Raw genomic sequence first — 16,365 nt, 5'->3', positions numbered from 1 at the left:
AGAGACAAGCACAGAGTTGGCTGCGGGCAGGGACAGGGGACAGCCCTCCCGCCTTCCCTGGGGACAGCCTTTGCTGACAGGCCTGGGCAGACACTGCCCCGTCGCTCCCACACATCCCCAAGGATGGACCCTGCTCCTCCCCCACAGCCGGCACAAGCACCTAGGGGCCCCACCAGCTTGGGACACGAGCCGCTCGCCTAAGGCCAAGACCATCCCGCCCCTGGGGAGAGCAGCCTCCTGGCACAGCCCAAACTCCCCCGTGCATCTGCCCCAGCTACCCGCACTCACCAGCAGGGTCTGTGTCGCCTCCTGCTTTGAGGAGAGCTCAAAGCTGCCACAGTCACCCACAGCCTGGATGGCACTGCTGACCTGGGAGATACTCTGCACCAAGGCCAGCTTCAGCTGCGTGTCCTGAGGCCAAAGAGAGCAAAGAACACATTGAACTCTTTGGAGGGCTAAAGGGTCAAAGAAGAGTATGGGCAGGGTGGGGGCTTGGATCTGGTCATCGAGGACAAAGCGTTCCTCGGGGGATCTTGAGAAATAGATTGTCTGTCTTGGTACCCCCTCTCTGGAGCTGGGATGCACAGGCATCCCTCCCCTCCCCCTGCACGCCCTGCGCTCCTACCCGCCGTTGGGCTTTGGAGAGCCACAGGATTCTGCCCATGATTTCTGCATCCACGCAGGGCAGCAGCAGTTCCTTGGGGGCATGCAGCGCAATGCTGCTGTAGATGTTCATGAGCGCAGCACAGGTGGCCTGGACTCTCTCCATCTGCTGCTGCTGCTTCTGCTGTGCCAAGAGAGATGACACAAGATGTCAGTCCCAGAACTCCCGTGGGATTCTGCAGTAGGCTACTGCTCTGCACCCTCATCAGCTCCTCATTCAGCTGGGCACCTCCCAGCAGGCCCCCAGGCTGCCAGCTCCAGGGATGCTAGCTGCTCCCATCCCACAGCTCGGGTTCTCGCATGAGGATGGGCTGGAAGGCGCAGCCAGCCTCACGCGCCCTGACGGTGGTTCTGCCAGTGATTTGCGGGGGTCGGGGAGCTGTCTGGAACCTTTCTGTGGAAAGGTTTCTGACACAGCCTGTCATTGTCCTGCTCAGAGCCACGCATCCTGCACCTGCCATGCCATGAAAGGCTTCCCCACGCCTTTCCCTCCCAGGGCGGGAGCAGAGCCAGTGAGACCTGGCCAGGCTTCTGCTCCCAGACCTCAGCTTTGGGGAACGAGCAGTGTGACACACTGTGCCTGCCCCCTTGTCACCACCTCCAGCTGAAGTCACGGGCAGCAGGGCTGCATGCGAGTAACTGCTGCAGCTGCCCCATCTGGGCAGGGCTCTGGTCCACCAAGTGTCAAGCCCCGTCCTTCCCAAAGACACCTCAGGGGCCACAGTGCCAGGATGTCCCCTCTGAAACACAGCTCTTGGGGAGCTTGTAACACAAGGCTGCTTATTCAAACACGGCTGCCGTACTTTGTCTGCTGCCGGTGTAGAAGTGCAAATAAGGCAAAAAGAGGAAAGCCCAACAGCAAAGTCCTTTACCCTCGGCTCCATGGCAGGTGGATAAAGCCAGTTGTTTGTGAAAGCGGCAGAGAACGTTGTCACCGTGTCCAAGACCAGGCGGAAGTGGCTCTCGGAAGCATGGGACACAACAGAAATCATTCCCTGCAACCACAGAGAAACGGGGAGTTGGCTCCAGCCCCAGCACTCAGCCATGGCCAGTGCCAATGTTCAGGCAGGCCACTGCAACAAGGGGGAAACAGCAGAGAAATGGGGAGATCAAGGAGGTCTGGAGCCGCCTTTCCTCTCTCCCAGGAATAGGCAGGGGATGCTCAGGAAATGAATGTCACCTCACCTGGGCCTCAGATGGCTCCACAGAGGTCGCCTGCTGGAGGAACCTCAGCACCTGCCCTTCGATGTGTCTGAGGTCCTGACAAGCTGCCAGCACCACCCCAAAAGCCTTGTACAGGAAAAGCTGAAAGAGAAGAGCCCCACCTTGTCAGGAGAGGGCGGCCCCAAGCAAGGAGGGAGCAGGCAAGGCCAGCCATGGCAGCAGGCTGTAGCCAGTTGCTGGAGCAGCCCAGGGGAAGGGCCTTTTGGGGGGGAAGGAAGGGGAAGCAGTGAAAACCACCAGTGTGGCACACCACCGGCACCAGCCCCAGCCCTGGCGTGGGGCAGAAGACCCACCTTCTCCCAGGAGCCACGGGCAGAGCTGTCCAGCTGCCGGCTCAGCTCCTGGCTCAGGTCCATGGTCCAGACCTCGTCCTCAATGGGCTCCAGCGATGCTCGCAGAAACTGGGGCGAACATGAGAGGAAGCGAGTGTTCCCCAGCCCTTGGCCAAGACCCTTGCGACACCCGAGTGTCCCAGGACAGCGGTGGGGAAGAGCCGGCCCCAGACAACCCTCTTTTCACCAGCCTCCCTCTTCTCCTCTAACACCTCAGGCGAGACCCCCCACACCTCCCCCAGCATGCCAGGCCTAGAGGATGCAGTGTTAAGGCGTGTGCCACAGCTTTAGAGGGCATTAGCCATCAGCTGTGTCACCTGTGCAGACAGCAGCTCCTCTGAGCAGGCAGGCACCCAGTCACTCTGTGGGGGGGGGTGCAGGGTGCTCAGGAGGTGCCCCAGCCCCTGCTGCCTACACAGGCAGCCCTGAGCTTCCTCCCACAACTTTGTCTGCTCCCTCTTCTCCCCCAGGGATGCTGTACCTTCAGCAGGCGGTGCTCCCACTCTGCAGAGTCAAGGGACATGTCCTTTTCTCCTAGAAAGCAAGGGGAAGCAGAAGCCCTTGTTGCTACTGAAGCTCACACCAGAGAAGAGCCCAGTGGCCTCCTCTGCAGTCACACCTCCCAAGAGTCCCGGCCCATCACACTACAAAAGGCCCACAAACATCTACTCCAAAGCCCTTGCAAGGCCAAAGACACAGAAGGGATCCCAGGGGGCATTAGTCAGAGCCACTGATTCAGCTGGGGAAGGACCCGCTGACTGCGACTGACCCCCGTGGCTTCACTTGCAGCTCCCAGAACAGCTCCGAACACTGAGTCCCAGCATGCACCGGCAACACACATTTTCTCCCCCACTCCCCTACCCTCTCCCTGCCTCTCCCTCCCCACCCACCCTTTACCTTCCAGGTACTGCAGGAGGAGGGGGATCTCGGTCACCCACACTGCCCCCAAGGCTCCGTGGATCCTGCCCCGGAGGGCCTGCAGCAGCTGCAAGGCAGCAACTGCCTGGTCGCTGCTCTTGTGAGGAGCTGCTGCCACCACCTAGGCAAGAGCAGGACAAAAGGGTCACCTCTGCTGCCAGAGCCAGAGTTTCGCTTGGGAGGGTAGTAGGCTCAGCACCGCTCCATGGCCTGGGGCACAGCCAGCCCCAAAGGGAGTCAGATCCCCAGCAGGCCTGAGCAGGCTCAGGCACACTGCCTCCTCCTTCTCCTCCTCCTTGGGGGGATCCCAGCACCAGCCTCAAGAGCATCTCTGCCCAAAGCTCTCCCACCACCCCTGGCCAGAAAATCTCTTTCCTCGTGGCCCCACTACTCACCAGCAGTCGAGCCAGCAGGGCCTGGGGAGCTGGCAGCTGGGCTGCAGGGAAGAAGAAAGGCTGGGTGAGCTGACAAGCCCCTACCATGCCCTGCCCCATGTAGCTCTAATGAGCCTGCACACGGCTGAGGGCCAAGAGCAGCAGCGATGCCACAGCGCAGGCCCAGGGGGCTCCTAAGGGCTGCTCAGCGTGACACCAAGGCAGTTCACGCATGGCCAGAACCAGCCCGGGCTCACCGGGACATCACTGCAAGCGTGAGAGCCAGGACTCTGCGCCGGGCCAGGGGCCATGCAGAAAAGAGCTCCTCGTGCCCAGCAGCAGAGCCTGGCTCTGCCCTTTGCTTCTCCCGGGCTCCTGCGCAGGGCCAGCAAAGCGTATGTAGACACTGAGTGGCCAGGCCCCCAGACAAGCCCAGCAGCTCCTACCTTGCTCCTGGGAGTCCACAGCATCAGGCTCCTCTTCTTCACACCCTGCTCTGTCCCGTCTCTCAGCCAGGGCTGCGAGGCACTTGGAGAGCGGGATCAGCATGCCGCTGTATTGGGCTGGCACCACATACTGCAGCAGCCGCGGCCACAGGAGCTGCAGAGAACCACCAGGCAATTGGCCACATCAGCATTCCCATTCAGCTCAAAGACATAAAGGATGGTCTGGGCTTCCCTGAGCCCTGTGTGCTTCTGAAGCAAAAGGTTCAGGGCACATGGAAGCACTTGGAAGCACAAGGCCAAAAAACCTGGCTGCAGCAGCAGGGCACAGGGTGACTTACTTTGGTCATCCCTCTTTGGGAGACATCCAGTGAGCCCACGATGTCCATGCAAAGGGCTCGCAGAGCTCCTTCCTCCGGAGTTTCCCAGGCAAAAAGGCCTCCTGCCGCCTGTAAGACAGCATGGGGCTGAGGCATGGCCCCACCGGTGCTCCTGCACCAACCCTGCAGGAGCACTGACCTCCTGAAGGAGGACAAGGACAGCCAGACCCAGCTCAATGGCCAGTTCCCAGACCCGGTGAACGGCTGGGAAGCCTGGGAGCAGAGGCACACGCTGCTTGCCTGCACCTCCAGCACATCAGCAGGAGGCCTGGCCATCGCCAGCTGTCATTTCCTGGTCATCAGCATTTATGGATGGGGGTGTCCCTACAAGCCCCTCCCTTCACAAAGCGGCCGTGCTGAAGGCACGCGTGGACACAGGTCAGGCCAAGGGGTGCACACGCAGCCCTGCGGTCCTTTGTGGCACTAGGGGTGCAAACCCATGTCATCCACTGACATCGCTGCCAACATCAGCGCTGGCGCCCCTGAGGAATGACCATTAGGAGGCCACTCTGACGGCAGTGCCAGCGCTGATGGCCCTGCGGGGTGGAGCTCTCTGTGGCTAAGGACACCTGCAGGAGCTCTCAGCACAGTCAAGGCACCGGTCAAAGCCCTTGGTTTTCCCACTCTGTCCTTACCAGCCTGCCCGAAGTCCGGCTGAACTCGTTGAAGATGAGTCCCACCACATCCCACACACAGCTGGTCTGGGAGCCGGAGCTGAGCAGCTCCCTGATGAATTCCAGCACGGCGCGCCGCACCTGCCAGGGGAGAGTGTGGTTACGACCCTCCTGTTCAAAACCCAAAAGGAAGATGCCTTTGCTTGGGGGCAGCCTTTGTGGCTTGCGCAGAGATGAGGAGGGCACAGCAGCCGCTTTTGCTCCAGGCTTCAGGGATGGGCTTTAGCACCAGGCTGGATGGCCCTGCAGAGCACCACCACCTCCCCACTCTGCTCTGACAGCTCTCCCCAGGGAGGAGCCATCACACACTGCCTGGACAATGCACCAGCACTTGCCCAGGCACCCCAGTCTTGCCCTCTCCAGCAGCAGGGCCACCTCTTGCCATCAGCTCTCTGAGCAGCATCAGGAAGCGGGGAAAGGGAGCCGTCACCTAGGACAGACTCCCAACCACTGCTTCCTGCTGTGACCCTGCCAGGCTTGGGAAAGGGAAAGGGTTTCTCTGCCTCCCCTGGCAGCACCGTGCCCCCCCGCAAACCAGCTCACCTGGACACTGGGGTCATGGCACGATGACTGCAGGGCCTCCACCACCTGGGGCAGCTTCTCTCTCACTGCAGGTGCTGGAAGAGATAAGGTGTGCCGTGAGGCACAGCCCCAGAGGCAGAAAGGATCCCTTGAAGCTCCCAAGCTTTTCATGCACCAGGGGGACAGCAAAGCAGGGCCTGGCTCTGGCTTTAGTCTAGAGGCACAGCTGCTTTGTAAGCACTCTGTGTGGCAGCCCAGAGCTTAAGAGAAATAGCACAGGTGCAAGCAACTCCCGTGCCTGCCAGCCCACCTACTCACCCACCAGCTCGCCCACACTACTGGGTTTGGAGCATCACCCCTGGTGTGCTGCCATTTCGAACTGCCACGGGGGAGACTGAGCCCTGTCATGGGGCATCAGTTCAGCTGGGGGACCCGCTCTTGGCAGCTTCTTTTGGGTGCAGCTGCAGCACTTTCAGCCCGTTCCTGCTCTCAGCCCAGCAGCCCCAAGCCGGGCCTTGTGTCCCTGGCCCATGGCACTGACCGTCAGAGTGGGCCAGCGCTGCCAGCAGGCCCAGAGCTCCCACGCAGCTGGCCTCACTCCCACCGCTCTCCCAGGAGTGCAGATGCACCACTGGCTCCTCTGGGCAGATTATCGCTGCAGGGAAGAAATCACCTTCTGCACTAGCAGGCACGTGCCTCGGGCTGCCCAGGACAGGGGGAGCGCTGCCACGGCATGGCAGGGCATCGCCCAGTCTCCTCTCCTTACCCTGCCGCACGATGCAGTGGGACAGCTCTGCCTTATGGCTTGGGCCAGGCTCTTCGGTCACATCCAGGAGCTGTGGGAACAAGGTTTGTTTTAAAGAAATTCCCAGTGCTTTTGAGGGATGCTCTCTGCCTTCCTCTCCCAGTCTCCTCCCGTAACTTGGCTGAGAGGAAAATCCCTGTGGGAACTGGGATGCCCCTTGGGCCCACCCCAAACAGCCAGGATCAGGCCTCCTGCAGCCCCAAGGTGCCTGGCTCCCAAATCTTGGCTGTGCCCCTGGCCTGCAGGAAGGTCTGTGAGAGCATGGGGGAGGAAGAAGAGGCTAAAGCAACTGAAAACAACTAGGGATAATGGGAGCCTCTAACACCAGCTCCCAGGGAAATAGCCCAAGCCACTTGCACAGGGCTTCTTGTTTGCCATTGATTCTTGACGCTGTCGGAAGCCTCAGGCCTTTCCCACTCTCTGGGTTCCTTCTCTAAGAGCTTCCCAGCTCTTCCTGGCACCCCACAGCTCCCCAGTGCCTTCTGACACTTGCTCAGAGCCAGCCCAGCAGCCGCACCAGGCCCCACACAGCTCCTTGCCTTGGTGACCTGGGAGGTGTCCCGGATGTCCCAACGCTGGTGCAGGAGCGCCAGGACTTGCTCCCAGGCATGCTCTCGGTGCTGCCCCTCATACACAAGGACGTCCATCATGGCAGCCACTGCCCTGAAGACAGCCTGCTTGTCCTGGAGAGGGAAAGGAGAGGTTCTGCTTGGAGGCCTGAAGGTCTGCCTAGTGCTCAGCATCCCCTGGACACCAGTCTGCCCTTCCCACTGGCAGACTTCCCAAGCTCTACTCCCCAGCAGGACAAGAGCTCACTCCAGAGGAGAGCACTTACTTCCCTGTGCTGCTACTCCAGCCTCCCCTGCAGAAATGCCCCAGCCTGCTCCCTGCCAGGGAGCTCCCAGGCCCAAGCACAGTGCCGGTCGGCTCCCGGCTTGGGGTGTTTTCTCACCCAAACCGTTCCCTCCCCTCTCTGCTCGCACCCCACCGTGCACACTGACGTGGACATCCCTGCAAAGCCCCAGCCATGGAAAGCAGCACTCCTCACCTCTTCCTCCCTGCAGCCCAGCCAATTTGCCACCACGTAGCAGAAGACCGGGTACATGTGCTCGGAGAGCTGCCCTTCCGCGGGTCGAGGGAAGGGGCGCTGCTTCCGGCTGCAGAAGTACTCGATGACTGCTTTGGACCACTGCTCCAGAACTGCACCAGGAGAAAGGAAAAGGCAGCACGTGAGAGGCTGCAGCAGGGATGGGACCTTGCACCCGCACCCAGGAATTCCTCTGCGCAGCGTCCCCGCATCCTGCCTGCCCACAGAAACATTCCAGGTTTCCTCCGCTCCTCTGGCACCCTCACATCAGTCTGGGATTGCCAAGGCCTGACCCGAATGCAGGGTGACACCCACCGTGTTCCCTCTGAGATTGCATGGAGGCATCAAAGGCCACCCCAGCTGCTACCCCTGGGATCCCAGCCCGGGAACCCACACTCACCACTGCAGATGACGCGCAGGGTCCGGCCGCTCCTCACCTGGCTCAGCATGGCGTGCAGGGAGAGCAGTGTCATTCCCACAAAGGGGATGCACTGCAGGGCTGCAGAGAAGGCAGGGCAGAGGGACACAGAGGGTCAGGGAGACACATGGGAGACTGGCGTTAATCCCCGGCAAGGCTGGGGTGCTGGGCCACGCGGGACATGCTAGAGGCATTGGGGAGGGCTGCCTTCCCCAAGGGGGACACTGAAAAGACCCTTGGGTAAAAGAGGAGGATGGTGGGGAACAGAAACCCCGTGGATTTGTCTCCAAGGGCTTCCCACCCTCCAGGACCCAGGACTGGGCTGGTAAGGCAATGCTGCTGGCTGCCCTGGCATGGAGCAAGGGGGCACGGCAAATTCATAGCCCCCCAGTTAACACTGGCCCCTACCCAACCCAGCAGACTGAGGGTGCTGTACCGTAGCTGCAGGCCATTTTGCCCAAGGTGAGGAGCACCGGCTCCTCAGGGGCCTTCGCCATGACCTTCAGGTGGTGCTGGAGCTCGGACATGACGAAGTGGAAGTGGGAGCGGGCCAGAGCCATCAGCACGTCACTGGCAGCCGACTTTGTCTCATCCGGCACACCCTGAAAAAGCGCCACAGGTTAAACGCACCCGGGAGAAACGTGGAGGCACCCGGACAAACCAAACACCTCCGGTTCCCCTGTGAGCCCCCTTGGGGCACCTTTGCTTGGGCTGGGTGTCTGCTGCCTCATCTTCCCCTGGGGAAGGCGAGCAGCTCCCCCGCTGAGGGTAGGGAGGCTTTTCCCTGGCACAGCCCTGCATTGCTGCCTGCTCTGCCTTCCTGCACGCTGCTTGGATGGCCTTGAAAGGGAACAAGCTCACCTGGGCTGCCTGCAGGTCACTGGAGGCCTCTGCAATCAGGCGGTTCACGACACCGCTCTGCAGGCAACTGTCATCCCCCTGCAAGACGCTCTCCAGCTCTCGATAGGTCTCCACTCGGTCACCCTGGGCACAGATCACAAAGAGTGATGGGACTCGCTTTGCCCTCGTCCTCAGGGAGCCACGAGAGAGACACCTGCTGCAGAGGTGCCCCCAGCAAGATCCGCCTCTGCCACGCTACCCGGGGAAGCCAGGGGCATCGAGGGGAACCCTCAAGCCCTCCTACCTCACTCACCTCATGGTCTTGCAGTCGTTTCAGCAGAGAAGTCCCGCTGGCCGCTACAGTAGTGGCGCCAGCAGGGACAGATTCCTTCGCTCTGCCTCTATCCTCATGATGTCCAGATCTGGGCCTAAAGCCCAGGCATGGGCAAAGAACTGGAAGAAAAGAAGGAAAGAGTCTTGCTGGCTGCAGGGCTTTGAACCAGGGAGCAGTGAGGATCTTCCCAGCGTCAGTGGGATGAGGGGAGGGACACTGGGGGACCGGGACCATTCTGGGATTCTTGGTGCCACAACAGCAGCAACGTGCCAGAGTGAATTCAGGCTGGGTGGGGTCCCTGAGCCAGGCAGGTCTGGCTGGGTGAGGTCGTCTCTGAACAGCCCCCCAGCTGCCCCACGCAGGGCAGGGACAAGATGGAGCCAGAGCCCAACCTGGACTCTGGCCCAGGAGGAGAGGGGACAGGAAAATGGTCTCCAGCTCCTGGCTGGGACGGACACTGCCTCCAGCAGGCATCAGCCCCCCACCTCCCACCAGCCCCTCACCTCTCAATGCTCTCCTCATCGCAGCAGGAGCTCCCAGATGGGCACACCGCTCTCTCTGGGTCCTACTCCTGCGAGTGCTAGGAGAAACTGGGGCTGCCCCAGCAACCAGGTAGAAACTCCGGCTCTTCATGACATCACTCAGCGCCTAACAATGGGCTGCTGCTAGAGACACCAGGCACCATGGGGGTCCCCACAGGCCCGGAAATACAGGCTTTCCCCATTCTCCATCTCTTCAACTCTCATAGAATCATGGAATATCCTGCATTGGAAGGGACCTGGGGCAACGTGGTCTCACAGGGACTGGCCCAGCTCTTCTTTCAAATTCTGCTAGAATCCACAGCTTCCGTTGTCTCCAAGCTACCATGTGTCAGTGGTTCAGTTGTAGTTTCACTGAGGAAGGGAGCTTAATTCACAGTGGTAGTTCCTCCAATCACAACATCATCAGTCTCCACAAGAATACCTTGGTATTTCAGCAATCTGGATGGGGAAAGCCAATGATTTCCCTTTTGTTCCAGAACGTCAGACATGGTATGGGAGACCATTCCTGTCGTCTTCTGGCCTAAAGTGAATTTCCAGGCTTCTTCAGCGTTCAGTATTACGGCAGCTACGGTCTTACACATGGCTTCTTTTTGCTGGGTATCCCATTCTCGTTGCCCTCCAGAAATGTCATACCCCAGTTAGGATACTCATTGGTGCACATTTCAGCTTTCTGTTGAGAGACTCGATATCCATTTAGGCCCCCCCAAAATGCAACAAACTTGTCCCTTGGATACAGTCAGGGGTTTTTTTTTCCGTTACTACTTATAGGTCATTCCCCTACTGCAGAAAGATTCCGTCTCTGGAGGGAGGGTTCCATGTTTCAAGTTCTCCTGCAAATTGATCCCCAAAGATTGTTGGATTGATTGATGCTTGACTGATTTTTTTATTTATTTGAAAAACCTTGGGGTAACCCTGTCCGTGTAAGCTGGGTTTTCCTACCGGTGGTAGGACCTTCCCATTCCCTTGCAAATAACGTTGGATTGGTTTTGGCTAATGGCAGGCAGAAGAAAGCTTCTTTTCAATCTAGGACTCTCAACCAAATCTGTGTATTCTTAAGCTTTGTCAGCAGTGTATAGGGATCAGCTACCACCGGGGGGAGATTTTTAACAGTATCAATTATTGCTCTGAAGTCTTGCGGTACTCGATAAATTCCATTGGGCTTTTTAATTGGTAAAACAGGAGTATTCTATTCTGATTCCCATTCCACTCACAATCCATATTATATGAAGTGTCCCTTTACCCGTGCCTGCACATTAGTCTGGGCGGCTTGCAATATTTCCAGTCTCTATCATTTCACTTCATGTTAGATCGACATCCTTCCAGTCTGGATCCAAAGTCTCAACAATCAATTCAAATCTTTTTGCCGCCTTAGAGGGGTCATCCCTACATCCTTTAGCAATTTCCTCCCAATTGTCCAAATCACTGAGCGTAAAGGCGGTCCTTACTCTAAGTGTTTCCCCTGCCGGTCCCACAGTTTCTCGTGAAGCGGCTAATAATTGTGGGCCTTCATTAGTTTCACTTCTGGTTCAGCTTCCAACGTGAGGAGAGCTGGAGAGGTCAGACGTGTCTTCATACCATTCAGGCTATGAACACAACACTCCCCTGTACTACAAGCAGAGCAGCATCTCTTCAGGTGTTCCTCTTTCTCTCACTTTATCTTTTTTCTAAAGCGGTGCTGTGCTATTGTAAGCCCACACTCCCTCTGCCATTCCGGATGATCTCGGAGATTGAAAAACATACCAGCATAGCCAATTTCATCCCATTTGCCTTTTCCCTTTAAAAAGCATGAATTGCAATACTTCATCAAATTCTTTTACTCACACTTCCATTGGGTTCTCCTCTGATATCTTTCCAATGCAAAATCACACAAGCCAGAGGGATTTTCTCAGGGATTTCACTACTTTGTTTCCCTCCCATCCTTAGTCACATTTACCTCTTGATTCCTGTGCTTGTTTATAACTCAACTCCTGTCTAGCTCTCCAGCAATACTAACGAGAACGATACAGTTTCTCCCCTACATTCTCAGTTCCACGCTGATTACATCAAATATAAAAAAAGCCCAACCTATACATTTCTAGTGGGTAGGTTTTTCTCTCTCTCACAGATATGCTGCAACTCAGTCACTCACCACTCACACCAGAGTTAACGCATTTCACTCACACCAACAGGTCGTCAAATCTAAATCGATTTTCAAAACTCAGTTCCTTGTAACAATATCCAAAGTCAGTACCAATAAATCAATGCCACCTGAAAAGTGACTCACTGTTGGGGAATGGAACCCTAGTCTCCTGTGTGACGGGCAGTTCTCCTCCCACTGAACCACTGAGCAGTACGCTGTCACCAGAAGTACGCAGCAGGACTCCGCACTCACTGCATGATTACTTAAACGTCTCAGTCACGCCTGCACAAGACCTTTACAAGGCAAATCCAAATCAGAACAGTACTCCATATAACTATCAAGATTCCCAGTCATTAGCAGCATATACATGTGGATACAGTCAGGCACTAGTAACCTGCTATATACAACACTCGTGTGTGGAGGCTTGCTCCAACGCGAGTCACAGCGTCTTCTGCATGTCTCCATCTGCTCCAGCGTGGGGCCTCTCGTGGGCTGTAGGTGGGGTCTTGGCCTTTCCCATGGGCTGTGGCGGGACACGTGCTCCACCGTGGGTTTCTCCATGGCCTGCAGAGGCATCCTTCTCTTCAGCACCTGGGGCACCTCCTCCCACCGCCTTCTCTGACCTTGGTGCCTGCACAGTTTCTTACATCTTCTCATTCCCTTCTCTGATGGCAAAAAGCAGCTGCTTGTGGGTTTTTTTTCTCCTAATTCTCATTTCCAGAGATGCTGTGACTGTTGCTGATGGTCAATAGACAGGGAAGAACTATGGATGTCATCGACCTGGATTTCTGCAAGACCTTTGACACAGTCACCCACAACATCCTTCTCCCTATGTTGGTGAGATACGGATCTGATGGGTGGACTGTTCAGTGGATAAGGCATTGGCTGGATGGTTGTTACAGTCACCCTAATAAAATAGCTTAACTTGTAGGTTATTTTGGATCTAGTGTAGGATTTGATTTTGATTTTAAAGGAGTAATAGCAGCTATGAGACTATACAGCATGTTAGGACTGTTAGGAACAAGATGATTTGTGCCTTTATCACTATGGAAAATCTCTATGGACTCGGAAGCAAAACAAAGGGTACTGGTTATGGACCTTGAGTTAAAGCAGTAAGTATATGAAGAAACTGGATATGGTTACGAAAGAGCAGCCGAAGTCAAAGTGAGCTTGTGCAAGGATGGGTTCAGTGGCGGACACATTGAGGAAGACTATCGATGACCACCAGAGGATCCCCACTCAACAGAACTAGGCAGGTGCTGAGGACATTTACATATGATAATGATTTCCACCAGAATGTGCTAATCATTACCCTCCCCTCTTTGTATTTATAACAATCAGTATTGTTAACCAATGATTTTTACAGAATAAGAATATAGATGAAGCGAAGCAATCAAAAGCCAATCCTTGTAAAGGTCAAGCTAAGAAGTGAGCATTTTTGCAGAATAATTTTGCTAAAATTCTGCAGGGAGGTTCGACTAGATGATCTTTAAAGGTCCCTTCCAACGCAGTACATTGTATCATTCTATGATTTAGGTAGCCAAATCACTGCTTAGCAGCAGATACAGAACAGCAAAGGTCTTTCCAGAGAAAGTTGAGCGTATTCCAACACCTAACTAGAGAAATCTCTAGATGCCTGCTGGTGATTTGATTAAAATTTGCATGCCATCAAATCTATGCTTTTTCTTTAATTCTGAAGGTGGATTGATAAGTCAGTAACTTCAGACACACTTTCCCAAACAAAAGGTTTTTTCTGCTGCACACACACAAATTCCAGTTATGGAAAGTCATTAGGTCCTGTGGTGGTTTAGCCCTGGCTGGAGGCCAGACGCCCACCAAAGTCAGTCTATTACTCCCCTTGTAAGTTGGGCAGGGGAGAAAATATATATTAAGAGGCCCAGGAGACAAAATAAGGACAGGGAGAGATCATTCTGTCAGCAATGACATGGGCAAAACAGACTCAGCACAAAGTGAAGAAGAGAGAAACTACCGAATTTATTACTGTGGAAAATGCTGGGAAATGTTGCTTTTGCAAATTGAAAAGGGTTATTGTATTTTCTGTAGAAGAATTTAGGATATATAGAAACTGAACAAAAGTGAACTTTATTGGTGTACACAGCTGTAACAACAATAGATAATGATATATAATGAGGATGGAGCCAGAGCCCACGTGGACTCTGGCCCACGAGAAGATGAGGCACCAGCCCACAGCGTGCAGAGAAGTGGCCTGTGGCAAGGCTATGGGTCGGGCCTGCTGGGGCCTGCAGGCACCCTTCCCTGTCCCAACCCTGCTGCCATGGGCACTGCATGATGCTGCATGGGTGCAGGCCGGGGGGTGGGCCCAGAGCAGCAAGGGGCTTCTGCAAGTAGGCTCTCAAGTGCTCGCTTCCTGTGTTGCTGGTCTTCCATACCGCCCCTTCTGCCCAAGGCCTGGAGAAGGGCCCAGGTGCAGTCTACCTTTGGTGATGGCTACGTGGGGGGCTTCTGCAAGAAGCTGCTAGAAGCTTCCCCTAGGTCCCTTTGAGCTAATGCCAGTTGGCTCCAAGACGGGCCCGCCGCTCAGCAAGGCCGAGCCCGTCAGTGACGGTGGCAGCGCCTCTGGGATGACAGAGTTAAGAAGGAAAAAACCCAACAGCCAGGAGCACATTTTGCAGCCAGAGAGAGCAGTGAGAAGATGTGAGGGGAACAACTCTGCAGACTCCCAAGTCAGTGCAGAAGGAGGGGCACCAGGTGCTCCAGGTGCGGGAGCAGAGATTCCCCTGCCGCCCCTGGAACAGACCCTGGCGAGGCAGGCTCCATGGTGTCCTGTGGAGGCCGTGGCAGTGGTCTCTCTGTAGCTTGCTGGCATTCATCTGCTTGAGAGCACATTATTCTCCCTGCACCCTCAATGATCTCTCATCCTTCCCTTTGCCCTCCACAGCTGGCTGGCTCCTGGGCTGATGGCTTGTCTTATGTTTTGCCATTGCTCATGACCCTGCACGCCATTGGTTGTTAAACTGAGTGGTGCCCCAGAGTGGTCGCTCTTGATGGCGCTGGGAATTCCTGGGCATTGAGGGAAAGGTTCAGCAGAACACCCTCTCTCTGCCTCCTCCTGCACACTGCTTGTCCACTCCTAGGAAGTGGTTGTGTGTGGGGGGAGCATTTCTGCTAGCTCAGTGCTCTCCCTTCACCCTCTTCCAGGAGGTCTGGAAGACCTTGTGAAACCTGAGCACATGGCTGGCAACACCTGCTTGAAATGGAGCAAGTAAGACGACGAGTAACAATGTATTAATACTAGATCCTGCAGGAAGCTGCTGCGTGTCATGTCCCCTTTTCCCATAGGTTGAATGCACAAGAATGAGAGGCAGGTTTTGTTTTAGTACGGCCTTTTGGTACTGGATATCCTAGAAACAGCGTGAGGATGCGTGAGACGTGGAAGATTCTTGGCCTGAAGGCGGGTTCTGTGCGACCACAGGGTCTGCCTGCGAGGACTAAGGTCACTCCGGAGGGTAGCTAAGGGTACCAGATGGACAGGGGATAGTTCTCCTTCTAGGACCCTGACAATACTCTCTTTTCCCTCCCACCTAGCAGCTGTGTTCACAGCCTCAAGGCTGCTCCCTCTCCAAGCATGGAGTCAGCCCTTCCTGCTGCTGTGAGGAGAGGATGCAGAGCAGACTGCCACAGTGGGGAAACAAAGTCTGCAGCTGATCTGCTCTCACTCCCTTGCACTGCATGGCCAGGTCCAAGCTGCTTGGAAGCAAAGTGTGCTGATGCAGAGGGAGCAGAGCAGAACATCGCAGCAGGACAATGAACTCCATAGCTGGTTCATGAAAACCACCAGCCTCAGTGAGGAGGAGGAGGAAGAGGAGGAGGAGGCGCTCTGTTCTTCCAAGTGGCAACTGCACTTACCAAGATGATGCAGCTCTTGGGCCCTCCAGTGCCACCTCCCAGTCAGCTCCTGCTCACCCTGGACTGCTCAGCAGCACAGCATGCCGATGCAGAGGCAGCAGAGCGGATCACCGCGGTTGGGGATATGATCTGGTTACCCGGTTTGTTGGTGCCATGGCCTTTATGGGTTCCAGCACCCCAGAGAGCTATGCCACAAACACACTAAAATACTAAAAGGGCTGCAGTGGTGAGGGGGGAGATTGCGATCGTGGATGGAGATGGAGCACAGCATCGTGCCTCTGCTGTGCCAGAGAAGATGAGCAGGGGAGCAGGAATGAGGAGGAAGAAGCCAGGAAGCACCAGCACTGCCCCTGCCAGGGGCCAAGCTGCACAGGGAACACCTGCAGCCCACCCTGTCCCTCTTCCCAGCGCTGCCTCCTGCCAGGAAGAGCTCGAGACTCACCTTGCAGAGACCCAGCCAGCTCTGCTGGCTGAACCGCCTGCCCACAGGTACCTCGAGGAAAAGCATAATCCCCGTTCAGCTGTTGGAATCGCCTCGCCAAAGCCCAAACTGCAAACACTCCTTGGCCCTGCATATGTAACTCATGGGGTGTTTTCTTCTCTGTAACTTTTGAGGCACTTGGTGACAAGAGCCAGTGTGGGAGGTTTATGACTTGGCATTTTGAAAGCGGTGTGTTTGCACGTGCTGCAGGACGCCACGGGGAGACAGCGGTGCTGGGGTCTGTCCCAGCATCACTCCATTGTCCCCAGCCCAGGAAGATCCAAGAAGGTCCCAGCCTTGGTGTCACCCACATGTGGTCTT

Source organism: Gallinula chloropus (assembly GCF_964237585.1).
Source record: "Gallinula chloropus genome assembly, chromosome: 1".
NCBI lineage: Eukaryota > Metazoa > Chordata > Aves > Gruiformes > Rallidae > Gallinula > Gallinula chloropus.
This window is presented reverse-complemented; position numbering follows the sequence as displayed.